General features: G+C 58.7%; 1 protein-coding gene across 6 annotated transcripts in view; it reads right to left on the reverse strand.

Moving 5' to 3' along the window:
* Positions 1 to 26,457, reverse strand: part of RAI1 (retinoic acid induced 1) — a 116,116-nt gene that overhangs the window by 54,361 nt on the left and 35,298 nt on the right. For 4 of the 6 annotated variants that reach the window (XM_032431664.1, XM_032431657.1, XM_032431660.1 and 1 more), the window contains exon 2: positions 22,439 to 22,577. The gene's annotated coding sequence lies outside the window, so the exon portion shown is untranslated. Of the gene's footprint in view, positions 1 to 22,438; positions 22,578 to 23,003; positions 23,065 to 23,184; positions 23,502 to 26,457 lie in introns of those variants that run through there. The other 2 variants (XM_032431658.1, XM_032431661.1) reach the window with 2 other exon arrangements.

Below are 26,457 nucleotides of genomic sequence, written 5' to 3' on the forward strand. Positions count from 1 at the left end.
TTAAAAAGCAGACCAAAAAAAAACCAAAAAACAAAAAAAACTTAACCAACGGCACTTAGCAATAGCACCTCTTCCGGGAAGGCTTCCCTGACCACAAAGCCCAGTTTAGGTTAGATGCCTTCTCGTTCGGTCCCTACCTTCCTGGGCAACCCATGGCTTGACACCACACGAGACAGCAATGACTTATTTGGGCATCTGCACGTATCCCCACTAGACTGTGAACACCGTGAGGTCAGGGACATTCGTGGTGGATGCCAGCCCATACAGTCGGTGTTGGATGAGAGGATAAAGAAGGGGTGGATGGCACTGGCCCGACCTCAGACTCCTCATGTATCCCAAGAGCTAAAAACACAAGCTTGATCTGCCCCTGGGAGGTGAGAGGATAGCGCCTCAAATGCCCGGGAACCCCAAGATTCTCAGCCTCTGTGCCCAGGACCGGCTTGCCCGGACAGTGCTCTGTCAGCTGCCCTCCAACTCTGCCCAGAGCAGTCCTGACCTCAACCCAGGCTCCCATCTCCTTCCCGGGCTGCCACTAACGGCCGCTTCCAGGGATGGGGACAAGCCTACTCCTTTTCCCTCATCCTCTGCCAAGCCGTCGGTCAGCCAGTGGCCAAGTGCCAAGCAGCCAGCCTGAGCTCAGAGCTGGCTGGAGAGGGGGTGATAAAACATCCCAGGTGGCCCCAGGGGCTCGGAGAGGCGATGTGTGGGGGGTCCATGAGCTGTCTCTATTTCTTCTAGAAACCTCAGGGGTATCGTGCATTTACCCAAACGAGGCCTCAGTGACACAAATCTAGCAGTGCCCCTGCTCTGGGCCAGAAGGCTGTCAGCTCGAGGCCCTGCTGGCTATCTCCCCCACCCAAAGCTCGGATAGGCAGTTATGGATGTCTTTGATTAATAAGAAATGGGGGCAATGAATTAATCATTATGTAATAAATGCAGTTTGTTTGGCAGCCGTATCTTTCAAAAACATGGCTTGTGTGTGTGAGAAATAATGAAAGGGTCCCTCGATAAACACATATGGCACTCTGGGGGAGGCCACAGTTTTTGCCCCAGGAGCCCCTGTACTTGAGGGGAGGCGGTGACAGCCACGGGCACCTAGGGGCTGGTGGAAGCACCTGACCAGAAGTGCACAGAGGGACAGAAGCAGGCGGGCAGGCCAGGTGGCAGCAGGTGGGTGGAAATTGGGCAGAGAACGGTGGTGGCTTGTTTTAAACCCCTTAGGACGGGGTCCTGGGCTCAGCCACGTCCACCACCCTGCTGCCCAGCGCCAGGGACAAGCCCAGCGGCTTCCCTCGTCCTGGGTCGGCTGCCCGCCTCTCTCTGAAAGGAGAGGCATGAACAGATGTTTCCTTGAATCAGGAAAATAACGTTGGCTCCCAGATGGGCTGCGTCGCGGAAGCGCGTCCTCGCCCTCCCTCCCTTTGTGACAAGGTCTTTCTTTCTGGGGAGCAGCTGAGCGTCAGAGGGTGGTGGGTGGCGACAGTGGCACCAGCGGGGCATCTGCCGGCTCGGTCATCACCCGCGTCCCTGGAGGAGGACTTGGAAAGCACAAAGGTCTCCGCCCGCTGCTGTCGGCAGCGCGGGTCTGCCAGGTGCTGGTGGAGGGCATGCTGCCCGGAAAGGGGGGACGGGGGGCCTGAGGGCCGGGCGCTCCCCGGGGCTGTGAGCCGACCCGGGCCGGGGAGGAAGGCGCCGCAGGCCCGGCCGCCCCACGTCGCGCCCGCCCACGTCAGGAGCCGCACGGCGTCCATTCCCGGTCCTCGCCCCAGACCCCGCCCTCCCCGTCCGCGTCCAATCGCCGCCGGCACAGCCGCTCCCGCCCCCGCCGCCGGGCCCGCCCTCCCCTCCGGCCACGTCCCGGCCACCAGCGCTGCTCGGCGGCGCCCCGGACCACCGCACGAGCCTCCCGGGGCCGGGGGGCGGGGCTCCCTGGCCCCCTCAACCTCCTGCAAGCTCTGCTGGACGGATACCTCTTTCAAATACACACGCCGGACCAGGTCACTTCCCTGCTTAAAACCCTGCAGCGGCTCCTACTACTTACAGAAGAAAACAGAGACTCCGGCCCAGGCGTCCCGGGGCCCCGCGCCCCCGCGCCCCCCGCGCTCCCGGCCAGTCTCCAGCACACACACGCTGCGCGCCGCCGCCAAGCTCTCACGGGTGGCTTTGCACGGAGAGGCCGACCCTGGCAGTCCTGCCGGGATCCCAAAGCCCGCGTGTCCCCAGCCACCTCCCTCCCTCTCCCCGAGGGCTTTTCCTGCTCCCTTCTGCTTTTCTGTGCCTAAACACTTGCAAGCATTTGTGCAGGCCCCGTTCAGACCCCACGGCCCTGTCAAGCCCTTCCTGCTCCCCTCACCCGACCCCGCCACCCACAGTGAACTCCTTCCTTTGTGCACCCCCTCTTACATACGGCGGGCTCCCCCTCAAAGGCTAATTTATCAGGTTCCAATCAGTCTCCCCAACAGGACCCAGAGCGCCCCCTAAAGGCAGAGCCGGGCTCTGAGTCGTCTCTAAACGCTCCGGGTTCCACACACAGTAGGTGCTCTATGAAGATTTAAGTGTGTTTGTGTGTGTGTGCACAAATGCTCGCGCGCGCGCGCACACCCACAATCCAAAGGCCCACATTAGACGAGGAAAAGTATTGGCCTCCAAGAAAATCTCTGTGCAGAAGGACTCTGACCTATTCCTGTACCTCCAACGTTTCTTCCTTTTCTATCTACAACCATCATGTCTCTCCTTCCGTAATTAAAAAACGATTTGGAATGAAAACCACACCAAGGCCACCCTGGGGAAATCACCTGGTATGGACCCTGTTCTGAGCAGGGGCGCCTCCCTGGCTGCTACCACTCATGGCCACCTTGGCCAAGATGATTCCGCCCAGTTTACAGAACAGCCAACAGAGGCTCAGTGCAGGGCAGAGCGGCTGGCATTTGAACCATGGGGCACTTGAAACCCACAATACCCCAGACTGCACTGGGTCCCCCCACCCCAGACAAGTTGGCTGTCAATGAGAAAGAGGGGCTGATCCTGGTGGTCCCACCGGGACCCCAAAGTCAGCACGGACACAAGTGCCACCATTCACAAAGTCACTCGTGTCTGTAAGCAAAGTCTCTTAAGCATTCACTGTATGCCAAGAACTGTGTAGGGGACACAAAGGTGACCTGTCTCACTGCCCAAACCAGAATCTTAGGATAAACATCTCCCGCAGGTTCCCTCACTGGTTCCCACTTCCATCTTCCTTCCCCTCCCCACCCTGAGCCCATCAGCTCTCCCACTGCCCAGCTGCAGAAAGGACCAGGCCAGCCTCAGATATCCCTGATATTGCTACGCCTTGTATTGGTTCTCGGTCCTGGCTGGTATACAGCAGTCCCTGAGGGGCTTGTTATAGTTTCGATTCATGACCACGCCCAGGGCTGGGATTCAGGCAGGCCCAAGGACAGAATGCTGGGCATTTCTGTGTGTCTCTTCCCAAGTGCCCCGCCGGATGAGGCCCAGGCTGCTCCCACATCTGCTGGCTGAAGTGTGGTGGCACGGTGCCTGGGAGCTGGACATGGGGCAGTGAGCGGCGGGGGGAGGGGGGGTTGCCTCTACACCTCCACACTGGGGTTAGCCCCAGAAAGGATGCTGTGTGTGAGATCTGCTTGCCTACATGCCCTGGCATTTCCAGGGTCATAAATCAGTCTGACAGTGCCCAGATGCCGACAGTGATGGGCTGCTGGGGGGCGGGGCAGCTGGGCTCCTGGATGTTGTTGCTCAGGGGGTGGGGCTCCTCACCCCTCTGGAACCGTGGGGGTCCCTGGCACACAGAAGGGGTACGAGAGATGGTTGGGGCATGGAACCAAGTCCAGATTCCTTCCAAATTACAAAGGCTACCATTTATCACGTGCCCACCTGTGGTAAGTATTCTGCCTACAGGAGCTTGGTTAAAACTGGGACTGGAATGAAGGTATTTGTAACAGCAAAAAATGCTGTCCCCGTGTCCACCCTGCAGAGACAGGGCACTTACATAAGGCCCTACTGTGTGCTTCCTGTGACCCAGGCTGACGAGCGGGCCGTGGGATGACTGAGGAGCCCCACAATGCTACAGAACAGTGCGTGCCGAAGGGCCCCCCTGGAGGAAACCCCAAAGTGGACCTAAGGCACAGAATTCCCAGTGACAGGAGGAAGGGCTAAAGGATGGGGCACCTGCCTCTGACCCCAGAGATTCAAGCATGGAGCTGTGGGGACCCAAACTTCCAACTTTACACACTTCTGTTTTGTCTTTAAAAAAATAAATAGGGGCAACTGGGTGGCTCAGTCGTTGAGCGTCTGCCTTCGGGTTAGGTCATGGTCCCAGGACCCTGGGATCGAGCCCCGCGTCGGCCTCCCTGCTCAGTGGGAAGCCTGCTTCTCCCTCTCCCACTCCCCCTGCTTGTGTTCCCTCTCTCACTGTGTCTCTCTTTCTGTCAAATAAATAAATAAATAAATCTTTAAAAATAAATAAATAAACACCTATTTTTAAAAAGATGATTTCTGGCAAGTTTCCAGTGAATTCAGTGCCAGGGGTGGTTGAGGGGGGTGCGTGTAAGGAGCGGTACAGGGTTGGTAAGTCCTTCCAGATAGGTGATTTCAGACTCTGGAGAGCATGGATTCACGCATGCACTCATGCGTTCATTCATTCGACAAAGATCCGACCCCCCGAGCATCCTGCCAGGTACCCCAGGCCTCAGCAATAAGAATTCATGCATTCATTCATGCCACAAATATTTATTAAGTGTCTGCTATGAGTCTTGGGGCCTTGGTGGTGAGCCTGGAACCATGGCTTGAGGCCGGGCTGGGGGTGGACAGCCCGGGGCAGGGTGGGCAGGGCACTGCCTGCCATCTGCCCTAGTGTCCCTGCCCCTTGGCCCCTGTACAGTGCCACCTTCGGCCACAGGAGTCCACCCCCTCGCCCTGGGCCGGCAGGCACCCAAGATGGGAATTATGGTCTCTATGAGAGACACTGACACGAAGCTGGTTACTGCCTTTTCAGCAAACGTAATTCCTTTTTATTAGAAAATTAAAGGGTAGGACCAGCTTGCCAAAAGCCAAAAGAGCTGAAATGTGCTTTCCTAAGATATGCAGCGTCTGATAAAACGGATTTGCTTGTCTCTCTCCTTTTCCACCGTCATCTCCCCTTGGCCAGCCTCGCCTCCATTCACGTCCCTTCTGCTGGCACCGAAGCAATGGCCGTGAGCTTGGCGGACGCCAGCAGGCCCAGCACCCGGGGAAGGGATGCGGGGAGCGTGCCTTTGTTTCCCCGGGCACAGGACAGGGACCAGGTGCTCCACGCTGAGCCCCACTCCTCAGGTTTAAGCCTTTTTAGCATCACCTTGGGGATTCTCTAGCTTTCCTGAGATGCAAAGGCTGCCTGTGGCCTCTGCTAAGCTGAGGGTGTCAGGAGGGAAAGGCAGGAACAATGAAGGACCAGGCTCCCCGGGCTCCCGAGAAACAAGCTCATCCATCTGGAGACCTGGGAGCAGGCGGCTCCAGACGGAGCAGCGGAGGGAGGCGGGCAGGGCAGGGTGTCGAGGAGAGGACCAGTCCCTCGCTGCCACACAAAAAGCAACTATTCAAAACCACCCAGGGAGTTCTCTCTTATTGAAAAGTCCTTGATTCTTCCCTTTCTGCTGCAGAACTCGTGAACAAGGGCCCCATCTTATTAACGGGGTGACGGAGGGGCCTGGGAGGGAGGGTCTTCTTGCGCAGGAAGGTGGCTGAGCCCGCCCCACGAGTCATTAGAGCTGGTAACTAAGGTAACTCCAGAATCGGATTTTCTTTCCACTAATCTCTCTTTTTCTTTTTCCCTTTCTCCTTTTTTTTTTTTTCCTGTGCTTCCTGGCTTGGAGGGGACCTCAGAGGGTGGTGGGGAAGATAGGAGTGACACGTGTGAGTGCATCTGAGTGTGTGTTATGTGTGAGAGCGTGTGTGTGTGTGTGTGCGTGCACGCGCACGCTAAATACTAAAATGACCACCAGCCTTTTGATGCCCTAGCAGGGTAGGGAGAAGTCTGGTCTCAGGTATGTCTGCCCCTGCCCTATCCTTGAGCACGCCCGCCCCCCACCCTTGTCTCCCTCTCTCCCCATTCAAGGGCAAATCCATTCCCTACCCTCCCTCCTTGAGTAACAAAAGGCCGAGATGGAATTCCCTTTCACCTGCTCTGACTGAAGCCTCCGCTTTGGCATGTCTAGTAGAGGTCGCTTTGTTGGGGGGGGGGGAACCAAGAGAGGGTCTGCCCTGAGGCCTGCCAAGGTGGGCCAAGGGGTGGGGGTCAGAAATAAATACAAAACAGAGCATTGTCCCACAGGCCTGTGCTACCTGGACCCGCTCTTCCCCAGGAGCTGTGGTCTGCGGAGGCTGGTTCGAATCCCGGCCCCACCACTGATGGGCCCATGTAGCCTGGTGCGAGTCCTTCCACTCTTGGCCACAGTGTCAGGTCTCTCCCCAAGCTGGCCATCTCCAGGGCTGAGTGGGGACATCCCACTTTTCCAACAGGGTGGATGTGGAGCATCAGGGGGGACAGGGACCCCAGTTTTGTCCAGGGGCAGCCGTGTTAGGGCTCAGAGCCTCGGGAAGGTGTTTCAGAGGAAGAGAGCATAGCACTGGCCCCTGGGACCTAGGGTTTGTCTGGATGGAGGAGAAGCTGGGAGCCCCTGGCCACTGGACTGCAAAGGTGTGCCCCTGTGTCTGTGCACCCCGTGCTCCTAAACACGGAGGTCCCGGAGGGTCTCCCAAGGCTCTAGGTGGACACCAGAGCAGCAGAGGGTCTGACCCACGTAGGTGAGCAATCCCCATGTCCTCTGGGATGCCAGCGGCGGCCTCAGGAGGCTTCCTGTTTCCCCCCAGTGGGGAGAGGGAGTAGTCTGCACCCGTAAGGTGAGTCATGTCAGCAATGCTGGCTCTGGGCGCGTGGGGGAGGGGCTGCCCTCTCTCTGGACCCAGGGTGACAAGGTCAGCTCAGCAGCCTACTGACGGGGCTGGATTGGAGCCTGGGAGCCACCCCAGGTGGCCTCTGGGGTGACCCCGCCCCCGCCGCTCCGGTCCCCTCCAACCCCCCACTGGCGGGAGAACCCAGTCCAGCTCCTGACCGCTGGTGGCTTAAGGCCTCAAAATCCCCAAGCCATGGGGCAAGGGAGGCCACTGTGGCAGCAGGAGGTCAGGGGAAGGGACAGGTATTGGAGATGTCTGGAGCTGAGCCAGAACAGAGCTCCCCAAGTGCCGCAGGCGGAAGGGGCCACGGCCCAGGCAAGCAGCAGACATTCCGCAGCTGGGTCAAGCTCAGGCTCCAAGGCCCCCCGACCCTTGCTGCCAGATTGTCTCCTGCATCCTCATCCCTCCCCATCTCTCCCCGTGCCTGTCCTCCTCCCCTCTCTCTAAGCAAACGACCACAAGTGTGCTGGCACCTTCTTCCCTTCCCCAGCTCTTGGAGCTGACTTGTCCCTTCCGTGCATCCGTGCATCCACCTCTGTCCCGCTTCTCCTTGGAGGGCAGCCCCAGCCCCCACCCCCAGCCCCCAAAGATGGGCTGTGAGCTTTGCAATCCAGGGGTCGGGCGAGCTGCAGTGACAGGGCCTTGCTGAGTGTGGCTCTCACCTCAATGGGTTTTCTAGAGTGCTCTTAATGGATGTGTGTGACGCCCAGTGTGTGAGCGTGGGAGCCGCGTGCGTGGAGGAGGCAGCCACCTCCAGATCCCTCTCCCCACCCTGTCCTTACTCCAAAAGGCCTTAGTCTCCCTTGTCAGCAAACCTGCCCCCCCAGGGCTGGAGAAGGCCGTGGGCAGGGAGCTCCCCTGACAGCCGTTTCTGGGTGCCGGGAAAACCCCATCTCAGTCACAACACTGATGACCACATTGCTGTCATTCCCTGAGCTCCTACTGCGTGCAGGGTGCCGGCCTGGGCCTGCTCAGGCTTTGGCACATTTCTTCATAACCACAGTGAGAGGGACAGCCTGGGCTTGCAGCCTTGGGCACCTGGCAGCTTACTTCAGCCCTGAAAACTCCCATCGAGCTGACCGCAAATCCCATTTCCCAGTTGGGAAAGACTGAGACCCTGAGGGCAAGCATCAGGGCCTGGGGGCGGGGACGACCACAGTTGGTCCCTTGTGCTGGGGCCTGGGTTGGCCTGAGTCTGGACAAATGTGGGTAGAAGCTGGAAGCCTGTACATTTAGCCTGAGCATCTCAGAGCCGCCCCTCAGAAGCTCAAGGAGGGGTGGACCCTTGGCCTGTCTGGAGCTCATGGCTTCCCCCTCCCCCCCCCCCCTTCCTACCGCCCCCCCCCCCCAGTCCTCTGCTTCTACCAGCAGACAGGCCTCAGGCCGTGTGGGGTAGCAGGGACCACCCAGGTAGAGAGAGAGAGAGAGGGAGAGGAAGGGGGGGAGAGAGAGAGAGAGAGAGAGAGAGAGAGAGTGAGTGTGTGTGTGTGTGTGTGTGTGTGTGTGTGGTGACCCAGCGCCCAGCCCGGATGCTCCGCCCAGCCTGACCGCAGCTGGGAAAACAGCCTCCTCAGCTGCCCCCACCAGCCACAGCCCACCCCACCCCACCAGGCCAGCTGCCTCACCCAGCCCTGAACCAGGAACTGGGCCTGCCGCCATCATGGCCTGCTCCGCCTGAGTCACAGCCCCCCAGGCCACCCCCTCAGATCCCTGCCAGATCCGGGAGGAGGCAGTGGTTTCCCGACGTTGCCCACTCCCTCATGCGCCCCTGGCTCAGAAGCCCTCCACACAGGCCGCCCCAGCTGTATACCTGCCTCAGGCTAGCCTCCTTTTCCTCTCAGCCTTCTCCCCAACCGGCAGGTGAAAGCTTCAGCTTTTTAACCGCAGTGGGCCATAGGCAGTGCCCAGCCCTGACCCCCCTCTCCCTGAGCGGCAGCCCTCCACCCCATGCCCACCACCAGAGTCCGGGGCCTGGAGGCTGGCGCTGCCTCCCGCCTTCTGGGGGCAAGGGAGGGGGCTCCCCGCCCTCTCCCACCCCACCAGGCGCCCTCCCCCACCTCACACTTCTGAGGCAGGATCACTGAGGCTGAAATTTCAATTAAGGAAGAGAAATAATTACTCCAGGGCTCCAGGCCGGCTCAAGTGGCGGCAGGCTTCTATAGCCGCTTCTTTGGAGGGGGGGGGGGGGGAAGGTGGCCTGGCACACCTCCCCCCCCAACGGTCAGCCTGGGGCCAGAGCAGGGACCTGGGCCTTCACCCATGTTCAGCCTTGTACCCCCGCCCCCCCAGTTTCCTTCTGCCGAAGCAAGGCCAACCTCAGGGCTGCTTCAAGGTGGGGGGGGCGGATACTGGTTCGAGAGAGGGTGGAGGTTCCTGGCAGAGGGGGCTGGGGAGCAAGCCTCAGATGGCTCCAAAGAAATTGAATTAAATGAAATTTAACCATTCAGTCACTGCCTGTTCCTGCCAGGGCCCCACAAGGATGGGGGTGGGACCCCAAGAACAGGACTGAGAGGGTTCTGGCCTCCCTTGGGGAGGATTCCAGCACAGGCCTTGAGGAGGGAGTGGCTCTGGAATGGTCCCCAGAAGGCCTGCTCTGCCACTCACAGGAGGAGTGGGCCTGGGCAGGAGCCTCCCCTCCGGACCTCAGGCCCATCTCCTGCAAAACAAGGGTCACAGGTAGGGGGGTGTTTCTGGTCCCCCCGAGAGACGCCCCCCATCGACTCCTCGAGAGGCAAACAGCCAGCTTTACCAACGGCCCCCTCATCTCCAGAAAACACCACCTCCAGAAATATCCCATCTTCGATCCTTTTCTGAGAATGACAAAATTCCTCTCCAGAAATGCTTGGTTTGAATCCAGAAATTTTCAGCTCCAGAACGTTCCATCTCCAGAAAGGTTCCATCTTATCTCCAGAAATCCTCTCTCATCTTCAAATATAATCGAGCTCCACAAAGGCCAGTGTCCTCTATAAAGGCTCCATCTTAGCTCCAAGAATGTTCCACTTCCAGAAATATCACATCCCATCTCTAGAGATGTTCCATGTCAGCTCCAAAAATACCTCAAATCCAGAAATGCCCTATTTTATTCCCAGAAATACTCCTGCATCATCTTCAAAAACACTCCATTTCCAGAGGTACTACAGTTTATCTCTAGAAATAGTCCATTTCCAGAAATGTTTCATCTCTAGCAATGTCTGGAATCCAGAAAGGCTTCATCTTTACTCCAGAAAATGCCCGCCCCTATCTCCAGAGATGTTCATGCTTCATCTCCCAAAATGCCATTTCATCTTCAAAACTGTCCCTCCTCCAGAAATGCTTTCCATCTCCTCTCTAGAAATGCCTTCCATCTCCTCTCTAGAAATGCCCTCATCCTGTCCCCGAAGTGCCATGTCTCATGTTCTAAAAACATTCCATCTCTGGAGATGACCATGGTAGCTCCAGAAAGGTCCCTGGCCCAGATGCTGCAGAGACTCAGAAACCCACCTCCTTTAGGACCTTCCGAGGAGGGGCTGAGCAGTGACCAGGAGGCCTCCTCTCGCTCTTTCTCCCTTGTCCCTATGGTCCCCTGGGGTCCCTCAGCCACATGCTGGGCCTACACAAGAGGTCAAGACCTGGGCTGGCAGGTGTCAAGTTCCCTGTAAGTGGAGGTGTGGATGGTCAGAGTTCGGGGCAACTGGGAGCCCCTGAGGTCTGACCTGGGGGCAGGGGTGATGGGGGTCTGGGGTGGGAAAAAAAAACAGACCAGAAGGAGCTGGCCGGGGAGGGGGGGCTCAGCACAGCACCCCCACAGACACACCCTGGCCACAAACACGTCCATCACCCCAAATGCATTCATGTGCATTGGATGGGCAATACTTGCAAAGTGCACAGACACACGTACCCCCAGCCCGCCTCCCTCGGCTCAGAGCCACGCACACTACACACTCTCTGCATGGACATCCACACTCAACACTTGCGGCCCTGCCCACCCAAGAGCACAGAACACATACAAATGCACACATACAACGCAGATACACACACGCGTCCACCATCACAATACGCTGTGACACACTATCATCCTCATCCCCGTGCCCTGGGTCTCTCCGGGCCAAGTTCTGGGGACACCAAGGGGCAGAAGCCCTTTGTCGGTCCCTCTGGCCAGTCTGGGTTGGCAAGATGGAGCAGCCTCAGGGACTGCTGTGTGTCAGCTGGGGGGGATGCCCTGTGCCAGGACTTGGGCTTAGAAGGGACTGCAAACGACAGGAAGGTACACATTTGGGCTCTGCTCGCAAAGCTGTTGAGATGGAACACTCCCTGCCCCTTGGGGCAGCCCGGGCCCCCTCTGGGCCACTCGAAATGACAGAAGTTCCTCTTTGGGTGGGACCAAAACCATGCGCTGTCACCTCTGTCCACACGGCGCCGCTTTCTGGAGTCCCAAAGCCTGTGCCCTGCTGAGATTCCGCCTGGGAGAGTCCCTTCTCTCTGTCCCTTGACAGGTGGGGAGTTAAGGGGCCTGGAGGTGGCTGGGTGGAGGGTGGCCCAGTACCAGCACACACACATGCACACTCACAGATGCAAGCACGCAATACACCTCCATGCCCTGAACCCACACACAGGGAGGAGGCGGCCCCTGGTCTGCACCAGGTCTATCCCTGACACCTCTGTGGGTGGAAGTTCTCAGAGCCTCTAGGTGTGTGGGAGGGGAAAGGGGCTCTGAATCCATGATCTCTGTTCCCAGCAGCATTGGTAGCTCTGGTCTGCTCCCACAGGACGATAATTACCATTTATTAAGCCTCCTGATTTAGAATCAGCCTCAATTAACTGAAACCTCCCAAGCCCCTTTTGGGATCCTTTGGGACCAAGGGCAAATGCTGAATAGACCTTGAAGGTGCCTTTCGATCTGCCCTCCGCATGGGCCCCTCTGTCTGCCACCTTGCCAACCGGCCACCTCTTGCTGACAAATGGGGCTCCCGTGTCTGTCCCACCATCCCGCTCACAGTCCCTTTGGGTCCTGGACACCGTTCCTCTCTACCTAGACCTCCTCCTCTAGGAACTGAGACCTTCACTCAAAATTGTGAGGGAATAAAGAAAGCCAAACAGTCCAACAAGATCTGAACAAACATGTGGTCCCTGGGTGCAAAATGGGAGAGAGCTGGAGGCCTGGCCTCGGCGTGGTGAGGTGAGCCCCTCCCCACCCGCCCCGGTATCCCAGCTCCCAGGAGCAGTGGGCCTTCTGGAGAGGTCTGCATTGGTATTCTCTGTCCCTCACAGCCCAAATTACACCAGCTCTCCTGGGACCCTTTTATAGCACGCTGTCGCTTCAGCAAAAGGTTATGTACGAGCACATCGAAATCCCTCCCGCATATTAACTAAAAGAGCATTTTTTAAAATGCACAGGAAAAGGCAGATCACCTAAGAGCCAATTTTTACAGTGTCTTAGATCAGAACGAGCCCCCGGGCCCGTCGTCGAGAATCGGGGCCCTTGTCCGAATCCTGCCCCTCGCTGGGACCCAGGGCAGGTCACCTCACCTCTCTGCCCTCCACTTTTCTCCATCCAGTAAAAGTGAGGAGAAAAGGCTCCTCGATGGTCCTCTGGTTAGGGATGCTGCGAGGGGCGTCTGAATGGCTGGAATGAATGAATCATGTTATGGAACCAATACAGTCCAACTGGCCTCAGTGTTCAGGCTTCACCAAGCACGTAGGTAGCAGGCAAGGAGAGCTCCGTATTTCTCGAGCATTCTGTGCCCTTTGGGACCTCCCTATCTTTCCCCAGGCAGTTCCTGCAGCTGGGGGCACCCCCCCCCTTTTTTCCCCCTGCCTGGAGAATTTCTGGAAAACACCTTCAAGACACAGTTTGGAATCAGTTCCCTGGTTCTGACATTTTACGGATGAGGTTCAAAGATGTAACCTGCCCAAGATCAGTGAAAGCCGGGGTGCAGGATGGGAACCGAGGGCTATGCAGGGGGGCAACTCTGCACGGAACCGGGCAGAAGGTGGCAGCCCATCTCAGCTCTGCCTGCAGCCAGCCCCCTGTGGGCATGTGGGTTTCTAGTTTCAGAGACGCAAAAAGTAGGATTTTTATGTGAAAGCTCAAGTTATATTTAAAACCCTGGGGCGCCTGGGTGGCACAGCTGGGGTTGAGCGTGACTCTTGGTTTCGGCTCAGGTCGTGATCTCAGAGTCATGGGATCGAGCCCCCTGTCGGGCTCCGTGCTCAGCGCAGAGTCTGCTTGAGATTCTCTCTCCCTCTCCTTCTCCCCCTGCTCGCGCTCTCTCTCTCTCAAATAAAGAAAGAAAACTTTAAAACCCTGTGCTGATCAAACAGCGCCTGTCTGAGGGCATCACCAGCCAACAGTCTCTGGTCTGGATTCTCAAGCCCTGGTCTCTCTACCTCTCCCTGGAGGAAGGGAGGTCTGCTCACAGAAGGGGGGGCAGTGAAGTACGGATTAGGGGAGTCAGGGCATGGGGCAAATGCTGGGCAGCAGGACTGAGGAAAGTGTGTCTTAATTTTCTAGGAGATAGCTCTCCCCAGAGCAGCCGTGACCTCTTTGGCTGTCATGGGATGCTAACAGAGCCCACCTTCCCCTGGCATGTGAGAGCTGAAGCCCCCCTCACATGACAAAGGGCTCAGCAGGTACTGCTAGGATGAATGAGGGAGGGCGGGCGCAGGAATTCTCAAAGGTTACTACTTACCTCTGCTGTCAGGATCTGCCCTACCGGCCAATCCGACGGTTCGGGCTACAAGGAACCCTAAGGTTATCCGAACCTTTTACAGATGAGGAGATGCCCCCGAGAAGAGCAGCTCTTGCCTGGCATCCCAGGGCAGGTGAGTAACTGAAGGACAGCGTCAGCCCGGAACGACTGACTCCCTTCTGTCACCACAGTACGACCCATGAGCCTCCTTCTCCTCCCACAGACAGAAGACCCCAAACATGGGGGGTATCAGAAGGGGTTGCAGGAAGGTCTGCCCTGCTGGGCCCCCCACCATAAATACCCAGCAAGGAGGGTCATGCTCAAACACGGCCCTGGGTTCGTCCCCAGCCCAGCTGCTTAGAGCCCAGAGGGCCTGGAGCCAGTTAACAGACTTCTCCAAGCCTCGATTTCTTCATCTGTGAAATGGGGATGGCAGGACGCTTCCCCTGCAGGAAGGGGCTGAAGATCGGAAATAATAAAGTGCTCAGGGCCCAGCACTAGGGAGGCCTTGCTGAGTCACAGGATTCCAGATATCACTCGTATCACCCCGGACCCCAGGCTGCCCTCATCCCCAACGCTTCTCCTCCTCCTGTCTTCTCTGGGGCTCTGGGTACCACTCCTCCCTCTCGGTACTGAGCCTTCTTTTAGGGAATTACAATCTGTTGGGCTTTAATTACTGGTCCCGGAGGAGTTCCACCTCTTTCCCCAGCGAGAGGTTATAATCCCTCCCAGGGCTCAGACACCGCAGGGCTGGGCGGAGTGGCTCGGAACTGAGGCAGGAGTTTGGGAGCAGGGTCAGGCCCCAGCTTCCCTCGAGAGCAGGTCCAGCAATAGCTCCGTGCAGGGAGGGAGGATGCTCTTGTCCAGTCAGGCCCCACCACTTAGAATTGGAGGCCTCAGTTCTGAGAGGGGACACTGAGGCCCAGAAAGGCTCACGGCAGGCCAAAGGTCACGCAGCCCCACAGTCGGGGGGGGGGGGTGCTTTTCCTGATCCTCCCTGGCTTTTCTCCTCATTGGCTCATTTTCCACCTCAAGCCTGGGCTCCAGCTGTGTTCCCTGCCTTCAGGATAAAACCCTTCACGGCAGTCAAGGCCTCAGACTCCTTTTCAGCCTCCGCTTCTACCTCTTGCCTCCCACCTCTGACCTTCTAGAGCTCTCCTGGCTCTTTCGACCTTCTAGAGCTCCCCTGGCTCTTTTGTGCCTCCAGGCCTCCCTGTGGTCAAATGCTTCCCCTTTCAGACCCAGGGCCCGTGTTCCCCCGGCTGGCAGGCCCACCCTGACTCTCCCCGGGCATGGCCTGAATGTGCCTCTTCTGGGCTGTTGGCAAACGTCTGCCGAATGCTGAATGAAGGACTGAAGGAAATGAAACTCGACTTAGAAACCAGGTGCCCATCAGATGCCCACAGCCGCCCCTCCCCACTGAGCCCCGTCAATGGCAACAGCTGCGGGAAGTCGGTCGTGCGTGTAGAAGATGGGTCAGGCTGACCTGTTCCGGTCAGGCCCCGGCGCCCCTGTGTGGGGGCCCTCTGCTCCCACACCCTCACCTCTAAGACCACTAACGAGGGCCAGGGCGAGTGTGGGATGTGCATGAGGCTGGGACGGTGCACGGTTCGCAGGGCCCTGCAGACTGAGGTTCAAGGCTGGGCACAGAGGGTGGGTATGGTACCTTCTGGGTCAGAGCTGGGGCAGGGTGTGTGTGTGTGTGTGTGTGTGAATTTGGCCACAGGTGGGTTGCTGGGTTAGGTGACAAGAGGCACAAACCAGGAGGTGTGATGGGAACATCTCAATCCTGGTTCCTAAGAAGGTGGGTGACGGGCACCCTGGGCTGCATCCCCATATGCTGCCCTGGCAGAGCTGAGCTGCTGCACCCCACGAAGGCCAGACGGCCCCCACCCGCTCATTAGCTTTGCCCACTGGCCCTGCGGGACTGAGAGGTTGCTGGCCCCTGCATTATGCAAACATGAGTTCAGCTTCTGATCACTCCTCCAAGGTAATAGGTTTGCATTTTAAGCAGGGCTTTCAATGCTTTGACCCTGGGCTGTGACGAAAGGAGTCATTTCAGGCCCTGGGAAAGGGTTTTTGGGGAAGGCAGATATCCTATGGGTCAAGGTGCTCCTGGGAGGTGGCACCTTGCAGGGATGACCTGGGGGAGGCAGAGTGGCTACCTGCTTCAGCTCAAAGGGCTTTTTGTGGGATCAGCAGTATCTGCCTGCCTCTCTTGCAATTCTGACCTTGGGAACAGGTGGATGCTGACTTTTTGGGTCCGATCTGCCTCTCTAATTCCTCATGACATCATTTCTGGTCCCAGCACCCTCCCCTTGGTCAAGATCCCTCTAAGAATGTGGAACTTGGTCCAGGAGGACCATCCCCTCCCTCTTACCAGACACTACCTTTGGTAATGCTTTTGCTTGGGGGGGGGGGGGTCCTATGAAATTCTTAGCTCTCTGGAGGTTTCTACTGAAATGACAGTCACCTCAACCCCAGAATGTCTGCTAGAAAGCATGGAAAGAGTACAGCACGTCTCCCTCCCTAGAAGCCAGCAAACCCAAGGCCCCTGCCATGTTAACACACAGGTGCCCTGAACGGACAGATGCACGGATGAACACTTAATGAGCCCCTCTGTGCGTCCCGATGCTTCTAGACATATGAACAAACTTGACCTGGTTTTCCTTACTCTTCTGACAGTGCTGTCAGGAAACAGCCATGATCCCCACTGCCCAAAGGGGAAACTGAGGCTCAAAGAAGAAGAAGAAGTCCTTGCTTGTGGCCAGGCTATCATGTGCTTTTGGGTGTGGCTGACCTAAAGCGGGGTGTCCTCCTCTCCAAGAAGCCTGGCCTGGGCACACAGGAGTGTGTGGGACAGGAAGGGATAGGGCAGGGGGCCACCCTTATGGACAGCTGGGTCCCCACACATGCTGAGCTAAACCAGTTCGCCCAAGCACCTATCACTTAAGAACCATGACAACACTTGATTCTGGGGTGTAAGCTGAGGATCACCTGGTTTATTATTACTATGGCTACTTTCTATTCCTGCAGGCTTTGCGAGGCTGACTGGGGGCAAGGTAACAGGGTAAGGCAGAGTGTGACAAGGCCCAGATTTTTTTTCCAGAAAGGTCTTGGTGGCACACACCCAGGAATATGGGTACACGGTGGCCAGCCCCAGGCACTAAGGGGCACCTGTGGCTGGTCTTCTACGGAACTGTTAGTCACTTTATGGGGGACAGTGAGAGGGAGGGGAGGAGGCTCTGCCCAGGATGGCGAAGGTGACGAGAGCCAGACCAGAGCTGCCCAGGGCAGCGAGTCATCTGGCTTCCCACATGAACAGACACCACAGCCTTATGCCCTGGGCAGCTTGGGCCTCAGAAAGGAACAATCTCAGGGTGCCAGGGAGGATAAGAGGGCCTGTCCTTGACATCTCAGCTCCCCAGGATCCTGCAGAGGGAGGACCCCTCATCATGGGAGTTGGGGGCAGCTGGGAGCTAGGAAGGGGGGGTGTCTGGGGCTTAGGGTCAGAGAACTGGGTCCAGCCTGGGGTCCCTAACTCCTGGCTCCGTGACCTCAAGCATGTCACTTCTCTATAAAATGGGAACCGCAAACACTGACTTTCAGGATCCGTGTAAACAACAGGACCAGTGCCTAGCGCTAGCGGGGATCAATGGAGCCTGGTGGCTGCCAAACAGCTCCGGGGACCTCACAGAGCACCACCTGGGGGCTGGAGGAGGTAGGGTGGGGGTGGTGGCCTTTAAAATTCGAAGGAGAAGCTCAAATCTGCCTTGGGCATATACCCCCAATACCTGGCCACTCAGCCTCCCGCCCCCCCCCCCGCCCCCCGCCAGGTGCGCTCCCCTCCGTGGGCTGTGCCCTGCAGCCAGACCCTGCCCCATTCTCCACCCTCTGGTCTCAGTCTCAGCCTTCCCGGCCGGGGATGTGAACAGGAATGGCTCAATCAGGATATAATCGTTTTTAATTAACGTGCGGATCATTTCACAGGCTGATCTCCTTGGAGACCAGAGGGAAGACGGTCTTTTAAGATTTTCTTTTGCCTCCCCCCGCTTTCCCAGTTGAAGGCCGCCCCCCTTCACCCACCCAGCCGCAACCTTGAAAGCAGCACAAAAGCCTGCTGCCTGGATCCCTCTTGGGGCCATTAGGAGGAAAGTGTGTGCTCACACACAGACAAACACGCACGTGCCCAAGCTCAGGGGCGCACTCTCCCCCCACCGGAAATGCACAAATGGGATCAGAGCCTCTCAGACATATGCACACACCCACAGACATGGCACACGCAGGGATACACACAGATTCGCACACACACTCAGACATGCATGCAGGCACACGTGCCCAAGCTGGAAGACACGCAGACCCCTTCAGAAATATACAAACAGGGTCCAAGGCACACAGACACAGGTACGCGCACACACACACACCCAGGCTGGCAGGCAAACCGACCCCCACACAGACAGGCTCAGACATACAGACATGGGCATACACAGGCACGCATGGATGTGTATGCATGCACGGGGACGCGTCCAAAGCACAGATACACACTGCAGAAATGCCCAAATAACCCACGCTCACGGGAGGGCTGCACTTAACCTCGACGGGCAGCTGGTGTCCTGGCAGTGGGGAAACAGAAGGTCCCTGTCTTGGGATGGGAAGTCTGAGCCACGATCACCTTGCCCCCTTGAAGCACCCAGGGCCCCAGCCCCCTCCCTGGGGGTGCCCGGCCACCTGACCCACAGGGGAACCCAGGAACAGAAGCCTCAGAGGTCTTGCCTCCCTGCCACCCACCTGGTCTGGATCATTCTGATCCCAGAGCCCGGCCAACAGCTGTTTCGCTCAGCCCTCACAGAGCCCAGCTCGGACATCCAGCCTTTCTGGTCATCCAGTGTGGGCTAGCCCTGACACCTGCATTGGGAGAGCTGTCCCCCAGCCTCCCCCCGGGGCGCCCAGTGAGGCTGCGGGGGGGGGGGGGGGCGTGGAGGGGGCTAGCTCTCTCCTTTCTTCATTTGCATTTTCTTCCCTCCTGACCTCCCCTCCCTCTTTTCTAATCCCTCCCTATCTCCCCTTCCTCCTCTCCTCCCCTCTGTTTCCCCTTCCTCCCCAGGGGCCCTCCTGAGGTCAATCTAAGATCAGAAGAAGTTTAAGATGACACTGGTCCTTCCCCACTCCCTCACGGTGGATATGTGGGCCAACACCTGCCCCCCAGCTCCTGAACAGACCCCGAGCTAGGTCTTTAGAAAAGTAAACTGAGGCACAGGGGTAAGGGCACAACCACGGGGATCCTCTGACAACTGCAGTCCCACCCCTCTTACTGCACCTGCTTTGGATCCTCAAATTCTCCTTCTGGAGAATGGGATGGCAAAGAGGAAGGAGGAGTTTTGAGGAGGGGCAACAGGGCTCCCACGGCTGGCCAACCATAGGCTAGTAACTTCGGTAGCCCCAGAATCCGAGGACGGGGCCAGTATGCGTGACACAGAAAGTATGTGACAGGTTTAGGAGCCTATCTGGTGCTCCAGCTGGTGATGCCAGGGGCAAGCTGGGTACTTCTCCTCTCTTGGGGTCTCAGGCCCCCCCATCTGTGAAATGGACAAGGTCAGCCTACGAGATCCCTAGGAACTCTTCCCACAAATAGAAACCAAAATGGCAGATCAGTAGCTGGTTCTTGGCTGCTGCAAGGCCCACCAACTGCTATGTGACCTTGGGACTCACTTCCCCTCTCTGGGCCCCGGTTTCCTCCTCTGTCAAAGGAAGGGGCTCAGACAGGTGATTCATTGCCAAGGCTCTTTTCAGCTGACAGAAGGTTCTAGATTGTGAGGAAGGAAGGAGAACAGTGCCCCACTTCTGGAAAAATGAGGAGCCCATTTCTTCCACTGCAGGCGTGTCGGAGTCTTCAGCATCAGCAACATCATTTTGAGGAAATCATCTTAAACATCACAAAAAAGTGCTCTGTGCAAAATATATTCGCTACCTCGTTCATCAGGAGCATCCAGAATGTTGAACAAAAGGGGAAGAGTAAGTAAATGATGGCACATCCACCCGATTGGAAAAGCCTGAAGACATTAACCAGGGTGTTTATGAGAGTTCGTTACAAAACAGGAAAAGGCTCCTGTTAGCGCCAAAGAAGAAAGCAGGATATACATCTGAATACAGAGAATGGCCACAAAGTCTTTAAAAAACAAACCAACCCCAAGTCAAAAAAGACTGTGAAGAACAACATCAAAATATTAACATTGTCATAGCCTGCTGTCAGTAACCTTGTTTCTCTTTCTCTCTCTGTCAGATTTTTCTCTGAACCGTATTTTAAAATGTATATGTCGGAAAGGTTTCTTTTTTTAAATGACTAAATGCCACCAATTGAGAAACTTTCCCCTATCTCATTCATTCATTTATTCATTCATTCATCACGGATTCATTCACTCCCGTGTTTGTCCAGCCAGAGCTGAGTGCCCATCGTGTGCCAGGCCCCAGGGCTCTAAGATCCGCAGGGAACACTTCTCACCTGCAGGAAAGAAATGCGTGTGTGTGTGTGGGGGGGCAGCGGGGGCTTGGGGAGAGGCCTCAGCCAGGCCTGCCCTCAGCTGCTAGGGTCTCATAGTCTAGCCTATGGATCAGACCAGACACTCACCCTTAACGGCCAAGCCTCCAGCTGGGGGTGGTTCAGGGTGGAGGTGGGAAGCAGGGACAAAGTGTAGAACCCCCCCCCCCCCCAGCCCAAGGGTGATTCCACTCCAAGTTCTCTAACCCTGGCCCCTAACCCCTTTTCCCTCAGGGCTACAAGGCGGCTACCAGGCTGCTGTACCCTCCCTGGTCTCTGATTTCTGCTTCCCCCCAAGGTCCCTGAACAAGGCACCACCCAGCCAGGTCCTGTCCCGCTGCCTGGGGCTTGCTGCCGAGAAGAGAAGCACAGAGTATGGAATCTGCTAGCTCCTGTCAGCCAGTGTCACGCTGTTAGCACGTCAAAGGGTCCGACAGTGTGTCCCTGCTGTGTGGGGGCTGACAGATTTCTGGGGAGGGTTAACTCTTTATATTCCTGGACCCAGCCACAGAACAGCCTGAAAGCAGTCCGCCACCGCCCCCCAAGGTGCCTCCCCTCTCCCCCCCAGGAATCCCCTTTTTAAGTAGGGAGAAGGATTTCCTCCCCCTGCCCGGGTTGCCAGCTTGGGGGTCCCCGGGCATGGCTCCCTACCCCGGGAAGAGAAAGAGGAGGAACCCCCTTTAGCTCCCTCCGATGCTCGCCTGGGAATCCAATTAAGGCAGATTTCCATTGACTCTTCTCGGCCCCCACTCCTGTTCCAACTGGGCCTTCACCCGTTCCACACCTCCTACGCCCCCAAAGGAGCAAAAGGATCTAGGGGCAGAAGTACCGAGAAGCTTCTGACCCCGCGACCCCTACTTTGCGTTGAAGCCCCCCCACCCCAGGACTGCGGTCCCCAGAAAAATCTCTGGTCTAGCAGTCCCCTCCCATGGCCCCAGTGGGAAAAGAAGTTCCCACTGCTCCCCTCCCCCTTTCTCCCCCTCCCCCCCACCCCTGAGGGAGGGGGCGAGGCATCCGGATCTCCGGGTCACCGGAGCAGCGTCTGCTGTGGATCGCAGGAGACAAACACTCCGTCACACACACACACATCACCCTCGGGATCACCTCTGAAGCCCGCATTGTACAGGAGGGGAGGAGGCCGAGTTGCGGGGAGGAGGCTGAGGTTGGGGGGGGCCCTCCAACGTGCCTTAAGTCACCAGCCAATCAGCAAGCCCAAGAGGGGCTAGAATCCGCGACCCCCGGCCGAGAACCCCACCTTGCCCCCGCCTCCTCCCCCGCACAGCGCCATCCGACGTCAACGTCTCTAACCCAAACAAGCCCCTCCCCCAAGAAGTCCTCCCTCCCCCTCCCCCCTGCTCTGGGTCAGCAGCCCCCAGAGAGACCCAGCTACGACCCCCACCCCCGACGGCAAGGCGCGAGATTTCATTGTCAGCCTGGCCACTCAGGCGCGCGTGAGGCGGGGGGCGCAGGGCAGGGGGGCTGTGTGGCAGGCGATGGCGCGGGGAGTGGGGAGGGGTCTCCAGGGGAAGTGTTTGAAGCTGCTCCTCCAGCTCTGTCCAGATCCGGAAGCTGCCGGGGGAGGGAGGAAGGCGGGGGTGGGGAGAGCGCGACCTTAAGCGCTCGCAGGCGGCAAGGAGGGGCCGCGGCGGCCGGAGGAAGCGCCCGGAGGCGTCGGGGGCGCCGAGTCCCCCGGGAGGCAGCGCGCTCGGGAAGTTTCCCACCGGTTGCCTGGAGCAGGACAGGGTGCGCAGACGGCCCTCCCCGGCTGACCCGCTCCAGCGCGCAGATTGCGAACTTGAGCAAAACTCCTTCCGTCTCCGGCGTCCCTCACGTTCCCATCAGCGGCCACCAGCCCCGCCATCTCAGCCCCCAGCCTTCCACCAGTGCCACAGTCGCCGAGACCTCTCACCAACGTATTGTGGAGGAAAGGGGAGGGGGAAGTCCCCAACACAACCAAACTGCGGCCACACACACACACACACACACACACACAAAGAAAAAAAAAAAGAAAAGAAAGAAACAAACAAACAAAAAAGAAAGAAAGAAATTCCTCCTCCTGAGACCGATTCCCTCAAGCGGCGTGGAAAACCCCCAAACAGGCAAATCTGCAACTCCAGCCAAGATCGCGGCGCGGCGGGAGGGGTGCCCGCGGCCGGCGGCCACCACCGCCGGCAGCCCCCAGCTTTGGGGCAGCTCTGAGCGCGGCGGCGGCCCGGGGGCTCCGGGAGCCCTCGCGCCCCGGAACGGCCCCCCCCTCCCCGAAGACACAAAGCTCTGCCGCCAACAATACCTGCGGGCTCCTCCTGGATCTCCCGGGCGCCGGCGCTGCGCGTCTCGCCGTCTCCCTTTCCCCGCGCCGTCTCTCTCCTCCTCCTCTTGCGCGCGCTCTCCCCCTCGCCTCTTCCAGAACGCGGCGGCCAGATGAGATCCTTGGGAGAAAAACACGACCGCGGGTGGCCGACTCCTTTCTCTCCGCCCGCCGCTCGCGGCGGCACCGGGCTCGCTCCTTTCTCCCTCGCGCTCCCGCGCGCGCCGCGCCTCTCGCGCCCCGCGTTTCCTTCTCAGCAGCCCCTGCGAGCGCCCTCAGTAGCCATTATTCACGGGCCACCGGGGGACAGGAGGTAATTAGAGACCGCCCCGTGGCCGCATCCACTCGGCAAGCGCGATGCGGGCGCGGGGTGCGCGCGGGGAGGGGCGCGCGACGAGGGGGCTTGGCTGCGCGCAGCCCGCGCCCCAGACGCGGGGGAGGGGAGGAGGAGGAGGGGGCAGGGAGGGAGGAGGCGAGGGGAGGAGTGGTGAGCTCGGGTAGGGAGCGGGAGGAGGGGGCGCCGGGGAGACGCTCCCGCGGCTCTCACCGCGGGGGCTCGGGGTCACCGGCTAGTAGGCTCCGAGGCGCTTTGGGGGTGGGGGTGAGTGTCTCCGTGTGTGTGTGTGTGTGTGTGTGTGTGTACGCGAGCGCGCGCTCGCGCGCGCATGTGTGTGTCGGAGATAGAAGGGGAGGGAGGGAAACGCTTTAATATTTTTCCAGTGACTTACGAGCCAGTGGGTGAGCTCTTGGCTGCGCGATTAGGTCCGTGTGTGCATCGGTGTGGCTGTATTTTTCTGGTCTGTCCTACGTGTGAATGTCACGGGGTTTGGGGGTCTGGCTACGAGCTTGTGAGTGCGTTGCTGGGTCTCGGAGGAACTGAGTGATGCGGTGCTTGCGTGGAGTTGTGTTTGTGTGCGATCGTTTATAGAGGGTTGTGTGACTGCGTGGGTGGGACTGCGCCCATGTGGGGCTGCGTGTGTCCGAGGGGCTGTATGTCTGTGTAAGGTTGTGTGTGTAGGATTGTGTCTGCGTGGGCCCGAGTGTGTCTCAGGGGTGTTGTGTATCTGTGTGGGCTTGTTTGCGAGTGGGACTGCGGTTGTTGGGGTTGTGGGTCTGCGCGTGTAGGGGGCAGTACGCCTGTGCAGGGCTGTGGGTCGACGCGAGGCTGTGGTGTGTGTCTGCAGGCGGTCTTGTGTGTGGCTGCGTAGGGCTGTGTTCTGCGTGCCGGTCTGAGGCCCGGCGGGCGCGGGGGGCGGGAGGGGGGGCTCCGCGTGGTGTCGGGGATGGCACCGCCGCAGAAGAGCCGCTTAAGGCGCGAACAGGCTGCGCTGGGGTCGGGGCGCAGCGCGAAGAGTAGTGGCGGAGGAGGGGCGGGGAGAGAAGGCGGAGACGAGGGGGCCTTCATCCCGCCGCCCCCTCCCCCCCCCCCCCCCCCCCCCCCCCGCACCGGAGACGCAGCTTGCCGGAGATCCTGGTTCTTGCCGGCTCCGCGGTCCTAGAGGCACTGGGGTTTGGGGGACCCTGCTGGGCGGGGGAGACGCCTATGGGCTGGGGGCAGCGGGAACTGAGACTCGGAGATCCGGAGCAGCCCAGAAGTGCGCGGCGAGGGCTGCCCGAAGAGGCGGGTGGCAGTCTAGAGACCGCGGAGGACTGGGCCAAGACAAAGAAGAGCCGGGCCGGGGCCTCGCGGCGGGACCGCACCTCCAGGTTCCCCCCGCGGCGGAGGGGCAGCCCAGCCTGCGCGCTGAAGGCCGTCGCGCGGAGCCCCGCGGCGGTGGCACAGCCCCTCTTCGCCCTGGTCCGGGAGCCGCCGCCGGGAGCAGCTCCAGAGCCCTTGGGGCACGGAATTACGCGCCCCGGGAGGGGCCGCGGTGTTGGGGTGGGGGGGCGTCCAGAGCGTAGCGGGCGGGCGCCGCGCCCCGGGGCTGTGATTGAGCGCTCGCCCGGCCCGCCCCTCGCCAGGCGGCTCACCGCCCACGCAGCCATTCATTCATTCATCTCTCCGTCTCTCCATCTCCCCACCCTTCTCTCCATACACGTGTCCGACCTATCGTCCGTTCGCCCAATTATCGCGCCAGGGATCACACAGACGTGTCAGCCCTGGCTCTCTCCACTTTCTCCTGCTTGCCAGTCTTGTCTCGCTCTCCTCGGCCCCCCACCTGTGCTCCCCGCTCAGGCCCCTCTCGGTTCTGCCAAGAGGGGAGGAGCGCACCCACGACCTCTATCAGGTTTTGCTGTTCAGTGATTGCCCGACTTCTTCTATTAACCCCCCACCCTGCCGCTGCCAACCCCTCCATACATCCGACACTCCACTCCCACAGCAATTATGAGCCAAGTGGGTGTGGGGAGCCTCCTCCCCACCCTGCCTGGCCCTCCCCGGGGCCTGGGGGCCCCTTAGAGAGGGCCGTGGCAGGCAACACATCTCTACCCACTGCTTGAGTGCTTCCCTCAGCCCAACCTCCTCCAGGCTGGGGTGAGGGAAGGGGGGCGGGAATGGGGACTAGAAGGGGTTTCATGGGTTGCTGTGCCTCAAGGTCTTTGAGTAAAGGTGGCTAAGGCTGTGCAGTGGCTTGAATTGTCACTCCCAAACCTACCATTGGTACAGAGTCAAATGGGAAACAAAAAACACACATTTCTGGGCTCTGGCCCAGACCTAACCAACCCAAGTGCCCAGAGCCTTTGCACATGCTGTCCCCTCTGCCTAGGAATCAACAGCTTACAGCCAGGCTTGGCAGTCACTGGCCCTGAGCATCTTACAGCCTACCCAGACTCCGGAGTGCAGCTGCCCAGGGGCAAAGGGCAGGCCTCTCTCCCAGAAATGGACCCTAATGGGCCTTCTGGGCTGACCACTAGCTCACCTCATAAGGATGCAGGAGAAACAAGCCAACGGTGGGCACGCACTCCCAGCCAGCAAGCCCTGGGCAGCCCAGCTCCTTTGTGGGCTCTAGTCTTCCCATCTCTAGAATGCAGGCTACTTGGTCCCTGTCTTCAGTGACCTGGCCTGGGAACCAGGGTCACTCAGTCCTGAGGCTGAGGAGAAGCCCACCATGTGCACCATTAGACAAAAAAGCCCAAATCCCTGCTGGGGACCACCAACCCAGTCACAGACTGGCCTGTAACCCTTATCATGGTGCTGCCTGACCCTCAGCCTCTCAAACTGTCCCTGTCACATCCTGATTCAGCCACCTCTTCCATACAGCTGGCCGAAAGGTCCAGATTGGCAGGTAGGGGTGTGAGGATGGTAGCGTGGGCCCCCTTCACTGGGGGGGCAGGGACAGGCTCCCCTCGCCTCCCTGGTTTCAGAGTGATCAGAAGTGTCTGATGAGAGCCCATACAATCAGGCCCCCGCCACCTCTCTGACCTCCTGCCCCACCCCCTGACTCACCACTTTGTCTTCTAGATGTTCCATGAGGTCACCAGACACAGGGCCTTTGCACTTGCTTTTCCCTCCACCTAGAATGCTCATCCCCACCTTCTAATGTACCATATAATGTATTTATTTAGGTATTTTGTGGTTATTTTTGTCTGTGTGCTCACTGGTGCTCCCTCCTGTACCTGGAACGGTGCCTGACATACATTAAGTAAGGGTGTGTTGAATGAATAAATGAGTAAATGAATGAATGAATGAGGCTGACCCAGCCCAGGGCTTTCTCCTCTTTGAACCAACAGCCCCTTTGGAGAAGAATGGGGGAAGGGGCTGGAGGACATCAGGGCAAGGACAGGTCACGTGACCAAACACATCGGCCATCACTCAGGGAAGCACTCTTCACGGATTCTGGATTCTGGGCACATGTACGAAGGGTTTGGAGGAATGACATGGTAGTGGGATGGCTTGTCCCAAAGGAGAGCCGAGCCCTTCATCTGTTCCAGGGGCCTCTCTGTCATTCTGGGCGCGGTGTGGCAGAGGGCTCCAGATTCACATCTGCCAAAGGCGGATGGAAACCCCTTCCCCAAGTGTTATCACAAAGGGGCATCGAGATAGCCCCCCAGGAGGGGATCTG

This window comes from Phoca vitulina, unplaced genomic scaffold (genome assembly GCF_004348235.1).
Source record: "Phoca vitulina isolate PV1807 unplaced genomic scaffold, GSC_HSeal_1.0 scaffold47, whole genome shotgun sequence".
Taxonomy (NCBI): domain Eukaryota; kingdom Metazoa; phylum Chordata; class Mammalia; order Carnivora; family Phocidae; genus Phoca; species Phoca vitulina.